Consider the following 17,571-nt stretch of genomic DNA (forward strand, 5'->3'; position numbering starts at 1 on the left):
GCAGAATAATAAGAATGGAAGTCGCTGTGTGAACTGCTGTGTTTTGGGGTGACAGGTCATGTAGTAATGAAGAATGAGACCATCTATTAATTAACAGCTGCAACTTCTACCGTTTAGCAGGAAAAGGCATGGCAGAGCTGGTGACCAGAGAAACACCACTGCTCAAAAGGGGCCTTCCTTCTGTCTCAGCCGTACTACTGGCAAGTGGGCAGACACCTTTTCATGGTGCCACACTTCCTTTCTTATCTGGTTTCATCATGGGGTACATGATGGCTTTCTCTGCTCTAAACTCTACCAGCTATTGAAGCGTGACTTTTTGTAGACACACTGGCTGGAGCAGCTCTGTCCCAGCAAATGATACTCTGAGGGCATTTCTCCTTGTCTCACAGTCCTTCAGGACTACTTAAAGTGCGATATAAAGAAAAAAAGAATATGTTATGTTTACACTTAACACAGAGAAGCCAGGTAATTTAGAACTAGACTCCTTAGAGGGAACTTTGGGGAATTTTGTTATCAGATTAAAACATATCACAATAAAGGACATGAAACAAGTCATCAATAAATGTTAATTATTGCATGCACATAGTTGGTAGCAAAAAACCTGAAAAACAAACACTTCATAATAACTTCATGACGGCCGGGCGGTGGTGGCGCACGCCTTTAATCCCAGCACTCGGGAGGCAGAGGCAGGCGGATCTCTGTGAGTTCGAGACCAGCCTGGTCTACAGAGCTAGTTCCAGGACAGGCTCCAAAACCACAGAGAAACCCTGTCTCAAAAAACCAAAAATAATAATAATAATAATAACTTCATGAAGAGATTTAGGGTTTTCAGGGGGCAAGGACAAAGAACTAGCTTTAGTGCATTCCTTCAAAAACTCACGTTTATTTGCTAGGCAGGGCAGGGAACAAAAGCAGACACAGAACAAAAGAGTTCACAGTCCTCGTCTGCGAGTTGGCGAATGAAGCACCATTAAGTATTACACAGAGGAGTTATTCAAGGACACGTTCCTTTTAATATAAAGAGGGAATCTGAAAAAGGGCCAGAGGAGAGAAGCAACAAACCAGGAGCAAACAAGAGGATGCGATAGTCCTGCCTGCATTTGTTGGAAATGGTTCTGTGCTAGATGACTTCAGTAGCAGGAATGGGGGAGGGTTATGGAGTATGATGAGCATGTCAAACTTGTTTCCTACTCACACAGAGACAAAATTAGTACAGATTGTGGCAATATTGCTTTCAGACAGCAGAACTTGAGGGAACAGAACCAAGCAAAATAAAAAGTACTGTTCTGTAATTCTAGAATGTAGAATTCACTACAAAAGACATGCTAATGAGTTTAAGGAGAAATGCGGCAAAGAGTGAGAACAAGACCCAGGCACATCTGCACGAAGGGTGAGAGAAAAGTAGTGCAGTCAGCACATGCATGCGATGCATGGAACTGCTTCAGAAGGGGCATGCACAGGCCATGAACTGGCATGTTGGCCATAGCTCACAGGTGAAGACAGTCTCAGAAGCAGGACAGTGGGGACCAGAGACCTGCTTAGAGGCAAAGAGTAACTCAAATATCAGCGATGAAGGAACATGGAGGCTGCCTTTGAGTGTTTTAATAATAAAACCACCAAAGGAAGAGAGGGTCCTTCATATTAGGCCTGCGTTGAAACAGTCAGAGTAACCGCAGACCTACACTGCACCAGTGCCATCTGATCATTCTGCAGGCGGCAGCAGCATTCTGAGTAGAAGTTCAGTTTACTTCACTGCTCAGCGTCTTTGAAACAGGAAACAGGCCTTGGGAGCAGATGTGTCTTTGAGAGAGAATGGGAGAGTTCTTCTAGCCTTTTCAGCTATTTTCTCGAAACCAATTATCTTTTTAAGGCCAGCTTGGGCAAGTTTAACACAGTGTAGATATACTGTGACTATTATTACAGGACCAAGCAAACAGCTGTTATGCAGGTAAGCCCCTGGCTTTACCACAGAGAGCCACTGTGACTCATTCTGTTTGCGATACAGCAATGCAAATATTACCAGACTACCATGAAATTATTGTCTATACCATATCAGGCACCTGGAACGGTATGTAATGGTTTTCCCTAAATTCTGAGTCATATTTATGAAAGGGTATAAAAAATAGTAAATGGAGTTAACATTTTAAAATTATTCATTGGTTAAAATAAAATGTAACTATATGCACCCAACTTTATTCTTTCTTTCAACAGTAAGAGAGCAGATGCTTATATTTATTCCACATCTCTCTAAAAACCATCTTCCAAAAAAAAAAGTCAGCAAAGACTTCACCCATAGTAACTAGTAATAACTCAGGAAGAGGAATAATGCTTTAGTTTTTCCATAAAAATGAAAGGCTTCCTATTCTTAAGGTACTGTGACAAAGAAAAACCCCAAACTCAAAAGAATCACACTTCTAAAAGGTAAAAAGCAAGAATTGGGTGTGTAAATGCCCACAGAGAATTTAGTTATCAGAGAACCAGCTGATAACTAAATATTTTTAGCTAGTCTGTTTCTGATTGCTATGGACTGATGTGTCTCCTGCCTGTGTATAAATGCTGATGTCCCAGCCCCCTGCACTGACAGCAAGAGAGGGCAGTCTTGGAGACACAACTGGGTCACAAGTGTGGAACCCTCATGAATGGAGTCAGTGCCCTTATAAAGACAGGGGACACAGTTTTTTTCTTTCTCTGCTCTCTACCTGAGAAGATGGTCACTTGGAAACCAGGAAGCGGGTCCTCACAGAGAGCAGACTTGCTGGGTACTCTGATCTCCGAATACTCACCTTATAAATGTGAGAAATTAATTTCTGTGATTTGAAAACCACCCAAGTCTATGGTCTTTGTTTCTGGCAGCCCAAACTAAGTCAGAGATTAAGAAAAGCAAGAAAATTCTGAAAATAAAAAGTCACAAAATGGAGCAAGAAGTCATGAAAGGGGGACAGGACATTGAGGGGAAGAGAAAGCATTAAAAATGCTGGGTGTAGTTCATAGAGATTGGGGTGACAATAATCAGAATGTATCATGTACAAGTACAAGACTGTCAAAGAATAAATTTAATAAAGGCTTTCAAAACCATGGGTCTACACTATATAGCAGGTAAGGGCAGAGTTCTTGCCCATAGGACATGTCAGTAAGGGTGAGCTCACAGACCCAGCAAGAATCCCTGGGCTTGTAAGATGCAGAGGAATGGCATGAGTTATAATTGGGAAGCACAGGTTCCTGCCCTTAGGTGGCTTACCTGTCCAAGGAAAAATATCAGTCTTGCAGAAAAGATACCATGAGTCCACAGAGGGCGTGGGAGAAGGGGGTAAAGGGCAGGAAAACTTCCTGCTTGAAAAGAACCTTCCTGGCCTTAATATTCAGAACAGCTAACTGCAGAAGCAGTCTCTAGTCATGAGCAGAAAGCTCTAACCAAGCAAACACTTAACCCCTCAGAAACAACACAGCTGAAAGGGGAACTCAGGTCCAGGCAGCATGATGAACATGAGGTAACCGCTCCTATTAGAGACTTACAAATTTTTATCTATGCATCTGCTGTTTGGTGTTTCTGAGTTACAGATACCCCAAAGTCTCTAGAAACCCTAAAGAGACAGCATCAGTATGCACAAAAAGCAAGGATAAAATAAGAGTCCATGATGGGTTTGCCTAGCTTCTACACATTGCCTTTATCAGTTTGAGCCCACCCCAAAATGGAAGTTCAGCTACTGCAGGCTTATTTTTATTTTAAACTCAGTCTGTTCAGAAAAATTCTCAGTGCTTTTATAGCTAAACAACTGGCCTGCCCAGAAATGTTTCTCTCTGCTGTCCTCTGTGATCCAGACAGGTACCATCCTGGTTACAAAGACACTTTCAGAGGGTGCAGTGTGGCCCAAGAGCTACCAACCTTTGTCTCCACTGGCTTTAAAGAGAGGTAACATTAAAGGCAACAGAGAGGAGCATAAGCTGTCAAGACGCAGAGATGACAGGAAGGACAGCTTAAGCCACGATTTTATTGAATTCATTTCACACAGAGAAGCAAGATTTAACAGCTCTGGCTGTGAATAGCTGAATTAGAGAAGGAATTCTGTACAGGGGCTGGGATTGTGCAGAGCAAGTGATTGTGTACTTCCAGAAGAGCACTCCTCTTCAGAAACTTTTACCGAAAATGTTTGAAATTATCATGCACACGATGTTCCTTTAACTGAAGCTATATTTAGATCCCCAAACAGAGAGGAGGGAAAAGTGGACTGAACTGGCTCTGCTAATACCCAGCAGGCTCACAAATCCCTTCTCCGTGGGGCTGGAAGACACAATGTCTGCTAGGCACTCCACAGTCCCACTGCTAACCTTTAACTTTAGGGGAGTCTACCCATGATGCCTCATTTCCTGTTATCACAGTGACAGGAGTACGTGGCGATACCAACTAATCATTAAATGTGTGATTTGAGGCAGAAAGATGCCACTCCTCCATTTCTTCCCTCTTGAGCTAGAACAAAGGGAAAATACTCATCCTATTTAATATTAATACACATTAATAACTGCCATGAGGAAATAAAAAGGCAGGTGAACGGGAAGAAGCCAAAAAGCTGCTAAGGTGCGGATGATCTGCTCTGTGGATTAGTGGAACGTCTACTTCTGTGCAGAGCCAGGATCAAAGGACTGAGGGAAGAGACAAGTCTAGGCTACTCACTATCTCTAGCCCATGACTTTCATTCATAATTTTGGCCTTCAAATGCCACTGAAGCTTGTATCTAAGTAAATGTGCTACTTTCAACAGCTTCCGTTTCAGTCATAATCCTTGCATCGCATTTTAGGAAAGAGGAATCTATGGGCAGGCTTTAGACTCTCTAGTGTTGACAACATTGTTGATTATGCACTCCCTTCCTGACAATTCTTATCCTATGCTTTGGAAGTCAACGTCCATCTCTCCCTTGACACACCATCTCCCTAATACGATGATGAGCTCTTTATAGGGAACAGCTGTGCACTTTGAGAATGACCATCAGCACTCATTCACGCAGGAACCACTGTGATTTCTGTGTGTGCACATGAGCTAGCCACGTGGGGTTTGATACATACGATTAAAATGTAAGGAAGAATGTGATAATGGGTTATAAAAGAAGCACAAAAAGGTCCTGGCAGCAGGGCATATAAAGCTGATGCTCGAGGCTTACTGTGGGTCACACCTGTAATTCTAATGCTGCGACTCAAGCAAGAGGATTGGCAGGAGTTCGGGGCTATCCTGGGCTATGCAGTGAGTTCCAGGTCCACTGGTGCTATAGGGTGCAACCTTGTCTCAAACATACAAAAGCACAGTCCAAAACTATTTCTGGTTGGTGAGTAGCAAGCAATCTATGAAGCAAGGAATAAGTTGAACATCTTGAAGGAAGAATATAGTTTAAAAAACTACTTTAGAAGTTAAAATAAATTTAAAATGGTTGAAATGATTCCAACTACTTTTTTTTTTTTTTTGGCCAAAGAAGCTCCACAAGTCTACTGTGAAAAAACTTGTAAATCCAAAACCGGGCAAAAAGTGAGGACAAAGGACAGCTCTCATGTAACTAGATAGAAATAATGGCTGTTAATACTATGATCGGTGTGCCTGAGTTGTTTTTTCTACAGTTCATCTTTTAAACTGTTTTAAAACAAGCATTCAGCACTGTCTGTTTACCCAGCAATATATTAACTCACATTTTCATAAGAACCATTCACCCAATAGTTATTGTTAATGCCATTTGGGGATTAATTTTGTAACTAAATTTTAGTGAGTATATTGGAATTCATGGACATATCCACATTTATTACAGGTATTTTTCATGGTAGATTTTAATCTGAATATACCCAAAGGACTATTTACCCTACAGAAATACATTCATATTTAATTCTACTCCATTCACAATAGCATGGAAATAGAATCATCTTACATATCTATCAACAGGTAACTGGATAATGAAATTGTCATACACATATTCAATGAAATTTTATTTAGCTAAAAAGCAGTGGTTCTCAACCTGTGGGTCATGACTCCTTTGGGGGGCATCAAACACCCTTTCTAACACCAATAGGGGTTGCATACTGGAAATCCTGCATATTGGATATTTACATTATGATTCATAACAGCAACAAAATTACAGTTATAAAACATCAATGAAACAATTTATAGTTGGGGGGGTCACTACAACATGAGGAGCTGCATTAAAGTGTCTCAGCGTTAGGAAGGCTGAGAACCGCCACTGAAGTCATGAAACTTTGCAGGAAATGGGTGCAAGTGGGAGATACTATGTTAAGTGAAGTAACCCAGGTTCAGAGAGACAGTGCATGCTCTCTCTCACAAGCAGATATGATCTTCTGATTTTTATATATGTGTATTTATGGGGGAGCCAATGTGGTGAAGGTCACAAGCTAGAAGGGGCCCACGAGAGGGGACACCATGTTTTACAGGAAGGCTAGGATGAAATATTCATGCCATGAAGTGGAAGGAGGGACACTGAGTGTAGACCAAGAGTGAGACAGGGAGACAGGGGAGAGTAGATCAGCAAGCAGGGTCAACTGAAACAATGGACACATGAAAACATCACCGAGGAACATAGAACAGGCAGGATTTGAACCAGGTAAGAGAAGGTGAGGATACATGTGTGCAGACGGAATGGCAAAGTGGGTACTCCAGCTTTGAGGGGGCTGACTGCTCAAGCTGTTGTCAGAGGCAAGACCAGAGGCACTAGAGGCACTCCAGACAGAACTGAGACGGAGAACACACTGATGTGCAGGAACACGGCAGACTGAAGATGAACAGAGGCCAGAAATCTACACGTCCAGAGATCTTCAGTCAAGTACTCTCCCTGCCAACATTTTGTTTTCTAGTATGTTTCAGACTCACCTGTGTCTTTCTGTAAAATATAGGCCATTTGACAGAGAATGTTCTTTTAACTTTGCCTTTACTTCCTGTCTTACTCTAGCTAGATTGTACTCACCCCCAAAGACTGATCCCAGCACCACTGCCTTTGCGAGCCCTCCTAGCTGCGTCACCACTGCACGCTGCAGCATTATCTCTCATGAACCTTTTGGATCTAGAACCTCAAGGCCTAAGCACATGACACGGTGCTCATAATTCACGCTTCATGAATAGATGCATGAGTTCCCAAGTTCCCAGCTTCCAAATGTCACCCAAATTAGGAACTAAAGGGAAATGAACCTAATAGTAGAAAAATTCTCAGTAGGAAATAAAGTCCATGATTTAATATAATGAAATTCCATGGAAACAAAGAGTCACAAAGGAAACGAGTCGATTGTTTCTAGAAGCCCAGTCTCGCAGTGGAAAATCTATCAAAGCTAAGAGGACTGGGGCTCAGTGGAGGACTCATTAGGGAGCTGTTTGAGATGCACGGTATCAGGAAGAGAATAGCAGAACTCACTGCCTGTGATCAAATAAAACCACGAGCACTGTCCACTCCAGCAGAAGACTCCAGTGAGAAGATAAATGGTTTGCAAAATTACAGTACAGACATGACAGACCAAGGGGGACCGAATTTAAGACAGTAGAAATCTTACAGCCTTTTTCTATTGCTGATCATAGCAGTAAATCACATTTAAAGTGTTTTCACAGAAATGGTTACTAAGAAAATCTATTTAGTACTGAACTGCCAGTAGATTTAAAAACCATAACAGAACATCTCAGAAGATAATAAAGACCTGATTTAATCTAATTGTGTGTATATTTTCAAGAGATTGAAGAATAGGAGGCCTATTGTACTGACTGGCTTGCACATGGAGGCAGTCTATACCAAGATTCCTCTATTGTGACACAGTGTGAATATACACAGCTCGGTCCTGTCTCCGTCCAGTGTGATTTACACACTCAATGTGTATTCTAGTCTTGTCTTTTCAACTGACATTTCCCATATCAGCTGAACACAGAGGTCCTGCCTGAGTCCTGATTCCACTCCACAGACCACTTTTTATCTCCTCTCCTGATGTACTGTGATTTGATTTTGTCTTGTCTTCCTGTTATACACAGTCCTGGCCTGTAGGTAGCAGTTGGCTCTGATCTCCAAAACCCTTTCTGTAGTCTCTGAGGCACCAGGCCACTTTGACAATGTACTTTTGGTTTCTTTTGCCCAAATTTCTTGAAATATAATGTTGCATGAATTTTGGTCATGTTCTTTCTTCTGACTATAGGGGATGCATGTGTGATCTTGTACAGTGGTTGTTCTCAACTTTCCTAATGCTGCGACCCTTTAATACAGTTCCTCCTGTTGTGGTGACCCCAACTATAAGATTATTTTCATTGCTACTTCATAACTGTAATTTTGCTACTGCTGTGGACTGTAATGCAAATCGTTTTTGGAGACAGAGGTTTGCCAATGGGGTCGTGACCCACGGGTTGAGAGCCACTGATGGGGCACCCTAATGGCTCTGCCTATCACCAACATGCTCATGTCTCCTAATTCTGTAGCGCTCACCGTGTGTTTATTTTACTCCATTCAACCTCACTTTGTGCCTTTTGGCTTATTTCTAAAGTGAGCTTCCTTCAGTCTGTGTCCATATTATAGAAAAAGCGATTCTTCTAAAATGTGAGTAACTTGATTATTGTAACTATAACATTAAATCCCTTAAAATATTTAAAGGAATTCTCATCATTTGGCTTAGTTTTTCATTATTTATTTTAAAAATATTATTATGTTGGGGTGTGTGTGTGTGTCTACAGGCATGCACATGCCATGGAGGTCAGACAATAACTGTCAGGGGTCACTCTCCCCTCTCCTAGGTGGCTCCAGGGCTGACCTCAGACTTGCCCATCTTCCCAGCTCACTGACTTGTTTACTTCTCCATTTCATTTGTCTTTTTTAAAAAATTTCTTCTATCCTCCACTAATTATAAATCCTGTTAACTGGATTGCCAACTAGAGTCTTTTTCATTATCTGGAAGAGAAGATTATAATGAGAAATGTCTTCAAATACTTAGGCAAATCTGGAACAAGCACAGCTTTTCTCCACTCTACCCACACAGGCACTCCCTCTCAAGATAATGCAGCACCCACCTCACAAAGACTCCCTCTCAAGATAGTGCACCAACCAACTCACAAAGACTCCCTTGACACAAGATAGTGCACCACCCAACTCACAAAGACTCCCTTGACACAAGATAGTGCACCACCCAACTCACAAAGACTCCCTTGACACAAGATAGTGCACCACCCAACTCACAAAGACTCCCTTGACACAAGATAGTGCACCACCCAACTCACAAAGACTCCCTTGACACAAGATAGTGCACCACCCAACTCACAAAGACTCCCTTGACAAGATAGTGCACCACCCAACTCACAAAGACTCCCTTGACACATGCTTTCCCTCCTGGGGATTCCCACGTGATCAACAGTCCATTTTAGTGTTTGTAAGAGTATCATCAGCCCAAGTTTTCAGGATCTATGTCTTTATTCTCGTGACAAATCAAGACATTATTTGCAGATTCCAATCCTCCCCAAGTCTTTAGATTTCTCAGAAGTTTCCTGTCCTCTGGGTTATACTCTTCACATCAGTTAAGAAGCTCACTTCAAGTTCTTATACTGTACCTACTATTCCTGAGCTCCAAGAACCTTAGTGATGTCGAGTGTCACCTTCCATGGACTGCTTCCCCCTCCCAATGTGCTTCCTCTCTCATTTCTGAGTCCACGGAGTCTTTACGCTTTTACACCCTGACAGCAGTTTCCCTTTAACACACTGTAGCTGGAGATCTGCACTGGCAACAGGAGGGTGAGAACCATGACCTCAGAAGGGTTCCCCCTGTTCTTTAGTTTTCAATATTTGGGTTAGTTCAGAAATGTTACAGCTGCCCCTGATACCTGCCGTGAAGGATAATGACAACGCGTGTTTGTAGTTCCAATGGGAACTTTTCAGGAAACCTGACTCTGACATAGATGACCCATTCTTGCAGGAGTATGTCGTAATTCTGATGAAAGGGAACCCATTCTTGTAGGGGTTTGCATTGTCCCCAAATACAGGTGTTTGTGTTCAAAGCTGTGCTCTTCCTAGTGTCTCAGACAATGGTTGTGAGAAAACATTTGTCAAAGTCATCAAGAAAAATCCCCAGGGAAGAATGGTCACTGGTCCCTGACTCTTGATTCTACTGGTTCCAGGTTAACTGTCCAAAACATTTAAAATGGGGAAGAGGAGGTTGTGACAGCAAAAGCAACTTTCCCAAGTCAAGAGCCAGCAGCTACTGGTTAAAAGCAGACCCTGGTCTGGGTCGGATACACATTCTCATTTAGGGGGCTACCTCGAGCCTCCTTTCGTTGTCTGTAACAGGGACAGCAGTACTAACCTGCCGCAGAGTGAACTCGAAGTGGATATAATCCAGAGTCCCACTGGTAGACGGTGACTGTGGAGAGTCTCTGTGTCATGCACTGCACCAATGATGCAGTTAGAAATGCAAGGGAACCTAGCGCTCTCTCCACTACCAACCCTGGGTCTTGAAGCAGATATGGATGGTATCCTGGACAGGCTAGCATATTTTATCAGCAAAAATACAACCATAAATCCAAACTTTGTTCTTATATTTGAAAAGGCATATTTGTTTTTATAAGGCATGTTTAAGATAAAAAAAAAAAACCTCATGAAATCCTCTCCCATTCCAACTCAAATACCTCCCTAAGTATACACCCCAAGAAAATGTAACTAAATAATATTAGCGATCTCATTATAGGCAACCTTTAATTTATTTATTATCATTTTCATTTGTTTATTTTTTGAGACAGTATCTTTCTATAGAGTTCTGGTAGCTCTGGAACTTGCTCTGTAGATCACGCTGGTCTCAAACTCACAGAGACCCACTTGCCTCTGTGTCCCACCCTCCCCCCCCCCCCCCCACCCAGCACTGGGATTAAAGAAGTATGCCATCATGCCTGGTTGGGTAAACATTTCCAATGAAATCTCAAACAGATGCCAGAATTTGTGGTTTTACTATAAAATTTGGTTCAATAATTCAGTTGAGAAATGTCTCATCAAATCTCTCCCCTCAGGGAAACTGGCAGAAAGAAGATCCAGAGGGGAAGTAGGACACCAGTCTTCTATACACAGCAGGACTGATACATGTATGAGCTCACAGAGAACGTGGCACCATGCACAGGGCTGTGTGAATCTGCACCAGGCGAGGTTCCAGCACTGAGAAGAGAAGTGGACAAGCCCCTGCCCCTAATCCAGAAGCTATGTCTAGTTGGTAACCACATGCATGAAAGGTCAGTTCTCTCCAATGGAGTCTCATTGGGGATGCAAACCACACTTAAAGGCGGGCCCCATGCTTTGCAGGAGATGGCAAAAGAAACTCAGGGGTGTCTTTGGAAGTTCTTTGTCTCGTAAGAGTTTGAAACGCCTTCTTTTTTTTTAACCTTACAGGTTCTTTGCATATATAATATGGCTTCCAGTTTTGAGTTTTTAGGGGGATTCCTGTGTGTATGAGCATATGTCTATATGAACATGTGTGTCTACATCCACATGCATATCTCATGCATTTTCTCTGGCTCTTTTTCTTCTGTTTCTTTGTTTTGTTCTATTCTAGTTTGTTTGTTTTGTTTAATTTAATTTTTTTTTCCAGTTCCAAAGTCTTTATTGTTTTAGAAAAGATGATCCATTCTGTGGAATGAAGAGTTGTGCCCAGGGACCCATCAGTAATGCTGAGAACTATCATCTCTACTCATATACCCAGTCATGACCACAAGACTTGTAGTCAACCAGTTCTTCAGGCTTAAACCATAGACTGATCTCTTTCTCTGCACTTTGGACTGAATCACTGCCATGAATGATGTTCCTGCCAACTTGTATGCAAAAACCCCCTCGAATGGTGCCTGGCTTAGAATCAGCTGGATTCTAAGCTGATCCCAGCATCATTCGGCCACATTGAGCCCCTCCCAGACTATGGCCACCATGGGCCCGGAGTTCATGTACTTCACCAGCCCTGGGAAGAAAGGAAGGTCTTTCAGGTCAATGTAGTGCTGCTTCAGGAGTTCCTCAGAAGCCCGAAGGAACTTCATGGCCACCAGGCGGAACCCCTTCTGCTCGAAGCGCTTGATGATCTCGCCCACCAGGCCGCACTGCACGCCATCTGGCTTGATGGCAATGAAGCTACGCTCGAGGTTGGCCATGGTCCGAAAGTTAGTTGGCTGGACAGCCGGTGTGGGCGATGAGCGATGGGAAGAAAGAGCCTGTTTAATTTAATTTTTAAAAAATTATTTGAGGGGGGCTGGAGAGATGGCTCAGTGCTTAAGAGTACTGACTGCTCTTCCAGAGGACCCAGGTTCAATTCCCAGCACCCACATGGCAGCTCACAATTGTCTGAAGATCCAGTTGCAGGGGATCTGACACCTTCACATAAAATAAAGTTAAATAAACCATAAAAAATATTTAAAAAAAATTCTTTGAGATGCCTGTTTGTTACTAATAAGACAGAAAGGGTGTGGATTTTGATGAGAGGGAAGGTGGAAGGAATCTCAGAGGAGTTGGAAGAGGGGAAAGCATAATTAGAATATAATGTATGAAAACAATCTCTTTTCAATAAAAGAAAAAACACCCATGCCTACTGGACCAGCTCTAAAGCATGAGAAAAAGGACCCTGTGAATGATGTCATGCTACATCAGAGGATGCTTCCACAGCTCTTGAGACTACAATCTAGTCCAACTTCCATTGTTGGAGCCATCTCTCCTGGAGTCAAGCTCTTCAGTGATTTTCTGCCACAGCAAATGTCGCAATTTGCCAATGAAGGAAAATACAACCATTAATGGAAGCAAGGGAGAAATCATGCACTTCGCTGCACGTCCAAACTTAGCCTTTCTTACCTTGTACCTGGGGTGGGGATCTGTAGTTTTTGTAGCAGTTTTCAGATTTACTAATCTATGCATTTTCTTATTAGGCAGGCTCAGTTTTCATTGGTTTCTGCAGTGACAGAGCTCAGTGTAACAATATGTAAAATAGAAAACCAAATTTTACATTTGAATTGAGTTGTTCTGCAACTGAGTCTAGCCTTCTATTTGACAGTGATATGAGAAAATGTTGCCTTTGAAGTAACAGGAGCGGTGGCGAGGCTGCGTCCCCAACACCCCAGCCGCCTGCCCGGCTAGCTCAGTCGGTAGAGCATGGGACTCTTAATCCCAGGGTCGTGGGTTCGTGCCCCATGTTGGGCGCCAAAATGTAGCGGCGTAAACGAATGCAGACAGAGTGTAAAAATATATATATAGCTTTAATGTAGAAATAGACTTACAGAACCACCGTTCCCGCGGAGACCAGGAAAGCAGAAGCGAGAGCTCGGAGCTTGCTCGCCAAATTTATAGGCAGACATTAGCCCGAGGCGAACACGCCCCTTAAGGGGCGGGACTTATCCCTACATGCCTTGACACTGAAAATACAGATGTATGATTTTAAAAATCTAAAACTTACATCAAAAATATCACACAGCAGAAAATAATTATTTCGTGAATTACAATAATTTTTTATTCGGCAAGACTATTTTAAACTATTTCAGACTATTTCCACCATCAAAGAGACAAAGAACTAGCTGAAGATAAGTTCATATCTATAGTTTATTATTTTAGAGTTCATTACTTTGCATATATGATTATAGTTTATAAAATGCCATTCTGGTTACTGAGTAATAATAATTCATGCTGTGAGTCTGGTAAGGATTTTTAACAAGTTCTACTTTTAAACATTTTAAAATATCACACACAAATTACTACTCCAACACCAGCAATACAACCAAGAAACTTCATCTTTAATCATGTCTCAGGTAATTTACAGGGCATGAGAATACTAAGGATGAGTGTGTGTACTGGGGTAGCAATCCCTTTAAGGAGATACTGGCTTCTCAGACCTTAAAATATATACTTATTATTTAAGAATTAGCCAGCAGACATTAAGAAAGTCTATGCAGCATTTGCTTGTCTTCTACTTAACAAACCAGGGCTCATTCAGGCTAGTATGCATACTCTAGAGAGTGTTGTAAGTCTATGGTGAGGGGTAAAGGACATCAAATAAGCTTAATTTAGTGTCATAATAAGGTGATAAGATAGTAAGACGGGTGATCAAGCTCAGCCGAGAAACAGGGTTCCCTGGAGGAAATGTGACTGGTGACAGCAAGGTCCAGCCCAAGTGAAGACACACTTAAGGAGAAAGGATGGATGAGAGAAGCCTGCCCCTGGGAGATGAGGGACGGGCTGAACCACTGAACACAGCCAAGCTGGTCAGTCTCTTAGGTTCAGGGACTGTCTCACACACACTGTCTCAGGGACAGACTTTGGGCATTTGCCTCAAATTTAGGCATTATTAATGAGGTTATACATACTGTCGCATAGACAGCCTGCTGAGATTAAGGAATAAACATGTCACAACATTTATGCCCTTCCTTTTCTTTAAATACACAAGTGAAAAGAGAAAGTGATCTATTTAATTTATGTTGGCTTTTAGAGACCCTGACTGACCTTGGCTAGGTGGCATTCTTACCAATGAGTAAAACAGCGCCACCACGGACTATCCTGTCTCCTAGGTCACACAACTTAATAAAACTTGGCCTTTCTCATCTTAGCATCTCAAAGCCATCTCATGTGGCTGCTGCTTCTCTGGTGTTGACACTTCCACCTATCAGAACACAGGAAGTGGACAATTAAGGAGGCAGCAGAGATCCACTTTCAGTATTTTGGCCAAGATAAAGGTGTAGTTACCTTAATGAAAAACTTGGTAAAACTCTGTTACACTTTTGGACACCTTTAAGCAGAGTGAAAGCGAGGTCACATGTTCCCCATGATTTAAGGAAATCACAATGAGGACAACAAGGTGGTCTATGAGAGAGACACCCGAGGGACTGTCTCGGCAGACTCTACTTACCCTCACCTCAGAACTTGCCCCTTTCCTTCACTGCTGTTCCTGCTTCCAAGTCTCCTGTCTCCTCTCCCTGGTCTACACCCCCCCTCAACTTCTCTACTTTTCTTTTTCTTTATTTTTTTAATTATTTTTTATTTTTTGTTTTTCGAGACAAGGTTTCTCTGTAGCTTTGGTGCCTGTCCTGGCTTCTAGCTCTTGTAGACCAGGCTGGCCTTGAACTCAGAGATCCACCTGCCTCTGCCTCCCGAGTGCTGGGATTAAAGGCGTACACCACCATCGCCCAGCTTCTCTAATTTTCTAATTCAAATCTGAGAACCTAAAAACCCAATTTATGAGACTTAAGCTTGAAGTCAAAATAAAAATGCCTAAATGTTTCTTTACGCAAACTATCAGGGTGTCAGTGGGTGGCTTTAATGGCTTTATTTAGGTTTCAGCTATCTTTCACACATCTTTCCTATTTGTGTGTGTGTTTGAATGTGGGCATGCACACAGGCAGCACACGTGCAGATGTCGGAGGACAAGCTCAGGTACCAGCCTTGTCTCCCACTCTGTTAGAGACAGGGCCTCTGTATTTATTTGTTGTTGTGCATATCAGGCCTGCTGAGTCCTGAGTTTTTGGGGGTCTCCAGCCTCCAACTCCATCATGCAGAAGGAACACCTGTGGAAGCCCAAAAATGTAACCCTATTTCCACCTTCTCTGAAGGTCAGAGAGTTTGAGGTTGCTCAAAGTTGTTGACAACAACCAGGGCTCCACAGCCTGACCTAGGGTGTAGTTACTTGGTCTTGGTCCTTTTGACATTAAGATGGTGCATATAGGTAGAACCACTACCCCCTGACCAAAGGTCAGAGAATTCAAGCCTACTTCTGCTCCTTCTTTTGAAATAAGAAGTTTGACTTTGGGAGTGGCTGCCTTCAAGGGTACCTGGTCTAGATAAAATGCTTTTTTTTTTTTAAATCATGGATTAATTGCTTGATGGCTCAAAGTACTGAAGCAAGTAGCTGTTCTAGTTGTTCTTTGTATCAGGCTAAGGCAGTCTTTTGTCTTCTTCTCCCTGATGTATTGGGATATAAAAGAGCATGGATTTCAGTATTCACTGGAACTCCCTCCCTGTGTCCTATGTTTCTATTTTATTATTTTCATTCACATCTTCGTACTCTTTCCTTATTTTCTGATCCTCATGCCCCTACTCTAGTAAGTGGTATTTCTGTCAAAGCTGGTCTCCAACAGACACCGGGATTGCAGGTGTGTGCAACTGTATCTGGCTCTATGTGGGTTATGGGGTCTCTAATCACGTCCTCATGCTTGGACAGCAGGCACTTTACCCACCGGCCTATATCCCAGTGCTGATTTCTTCATTATTCTCCTGAGAGCTGGAGCTGCTAGAAAATTACCTTTCAGGTAAATTATATATTCTAAAACCTAAGTGTACCCAGTTATGGATTTCTCCATTATGCATATCATGCATTTCAACAACCATATGCACAACATGAAACCCTTTTAATACATAATTAAAGATGGATTGACTTTGTAATTAAAGATTTTATTTTCTTTTTGTATCACTAGGATTGAACACCTGGTCTTGTAAATATATGCAATTATTTACCTGGAATCTAAAAATAGATATGACTTTTGATATTTTGGAATTCCAAAATTTTCTCTCTAAAAACATATAAATTATCTATGTAGAATATACATGGCTATGTGTACAAATTTATAAGATGCAAAATATCAAGAAAGTGGTATCTTATCTGAAAATTGGCTTGTCTTTTTCAGTTAAGACTAAAGTACGAAAATTTATCTTGCCAACAAATATTCTTACATTACAGGACTCCATTACTGAACAGACCATAATTTAAATAAAACACTTAACATTTAAACTCTATTACTGAACAGACCATAATTTAAATAAAACACTTTTCTTTTATGGATCATGTTGCAATAGACATCTGTTCACACGTATCTTTTTCATGTAGTTATCAGTTTTATAAAATAGATTCCTAGAAATAAAACAACGCAACAAAGTAGACACAAAGTCATGATTTCTGAGAATTACAGTATTAAGTGATTGCCAAAGAGGCTGCAGCTGGCACTGTAGTACTGGCATATGTGCAGCTACTTTCCTTCTCGTCCACTGATTCATGCTATTCTTTTTCATTTTTATCATCTGCAGTTTTTTAAAAAAAGATACCCAGTTTTTAAAAAAAATTCACATTTCTCTAATGACTTTTGGACTTAGCATGTTTCAAATATAATGTTATCTATATTAAATTTATGTTTATAAAGTTATACAATTATTTTTCCATGCACTAACCATACTGATTTATAATCCTTATGAATCATAATTGTCATTGCCACATACATTATATATTTCTCTAATATATTTTCTGAATTTATTCATGGTGGTGTTGAAAATCTGTTTGTCTTTAATCATTCCTTTGCATATCACTGAGTCTTCTGGTAACCTACCGGTTTCCCTCCTGACTCACCAGCTCTGAGGTGATGGTGCAGACAGCATGGCAGCCTTCGTGCCAGTGCCACAGCTGCCATATGGGCCAGCACTGCACACACCACGGCTCACTCTGTCAATCCCGCATCTACTTCATGTAGACCCTAAGTCATTAGCCAATGTGTCACTTTTGAGAAAAACTCTCTGGCTCTAATTAGGCACAGATAATTGTATGACTTATATAATGTCTTACAAATCATAACTTCATATATGTACAATA

At 41.6% G+C, this 17,571-nt stretch overlaps 1 protein-coding gene and 1 pseudogene across 2 annotated transcripts in view; both read right to left on the bottom strand.

Annotated features, from left to right (window-relative positions):
* Fer (FER tyrosine kinase) overlaps window positions 1-17,571 on the bottom strand; it is a 315,759-nt gene that overhangs the window by 23,174 nt on the left and 275,014 nt on the right. The window lies entirely within an intron of this gene.
* On the bottom strand, window positions 11,427-12,115 carry LOC121433354 (annotated as a pseudogene).

The sequence above is a fragment of the Microtus oregoni genome, unplaced genomic scaffold (genome assembly GCF_018167655.1).
Source record: "Microtus oregoni isolate MIOR12 unplaced genomic scaffold, Mior012 000038F_ref0000394, whole genome shotgun sequence".
Taxonomy (NCBI): domain Eukaryota; kingdom Metazoa; phylum Chordata; class Mammalia; order Rodentia; family Cricetidae; genus Microtus; species Microtus oregoni.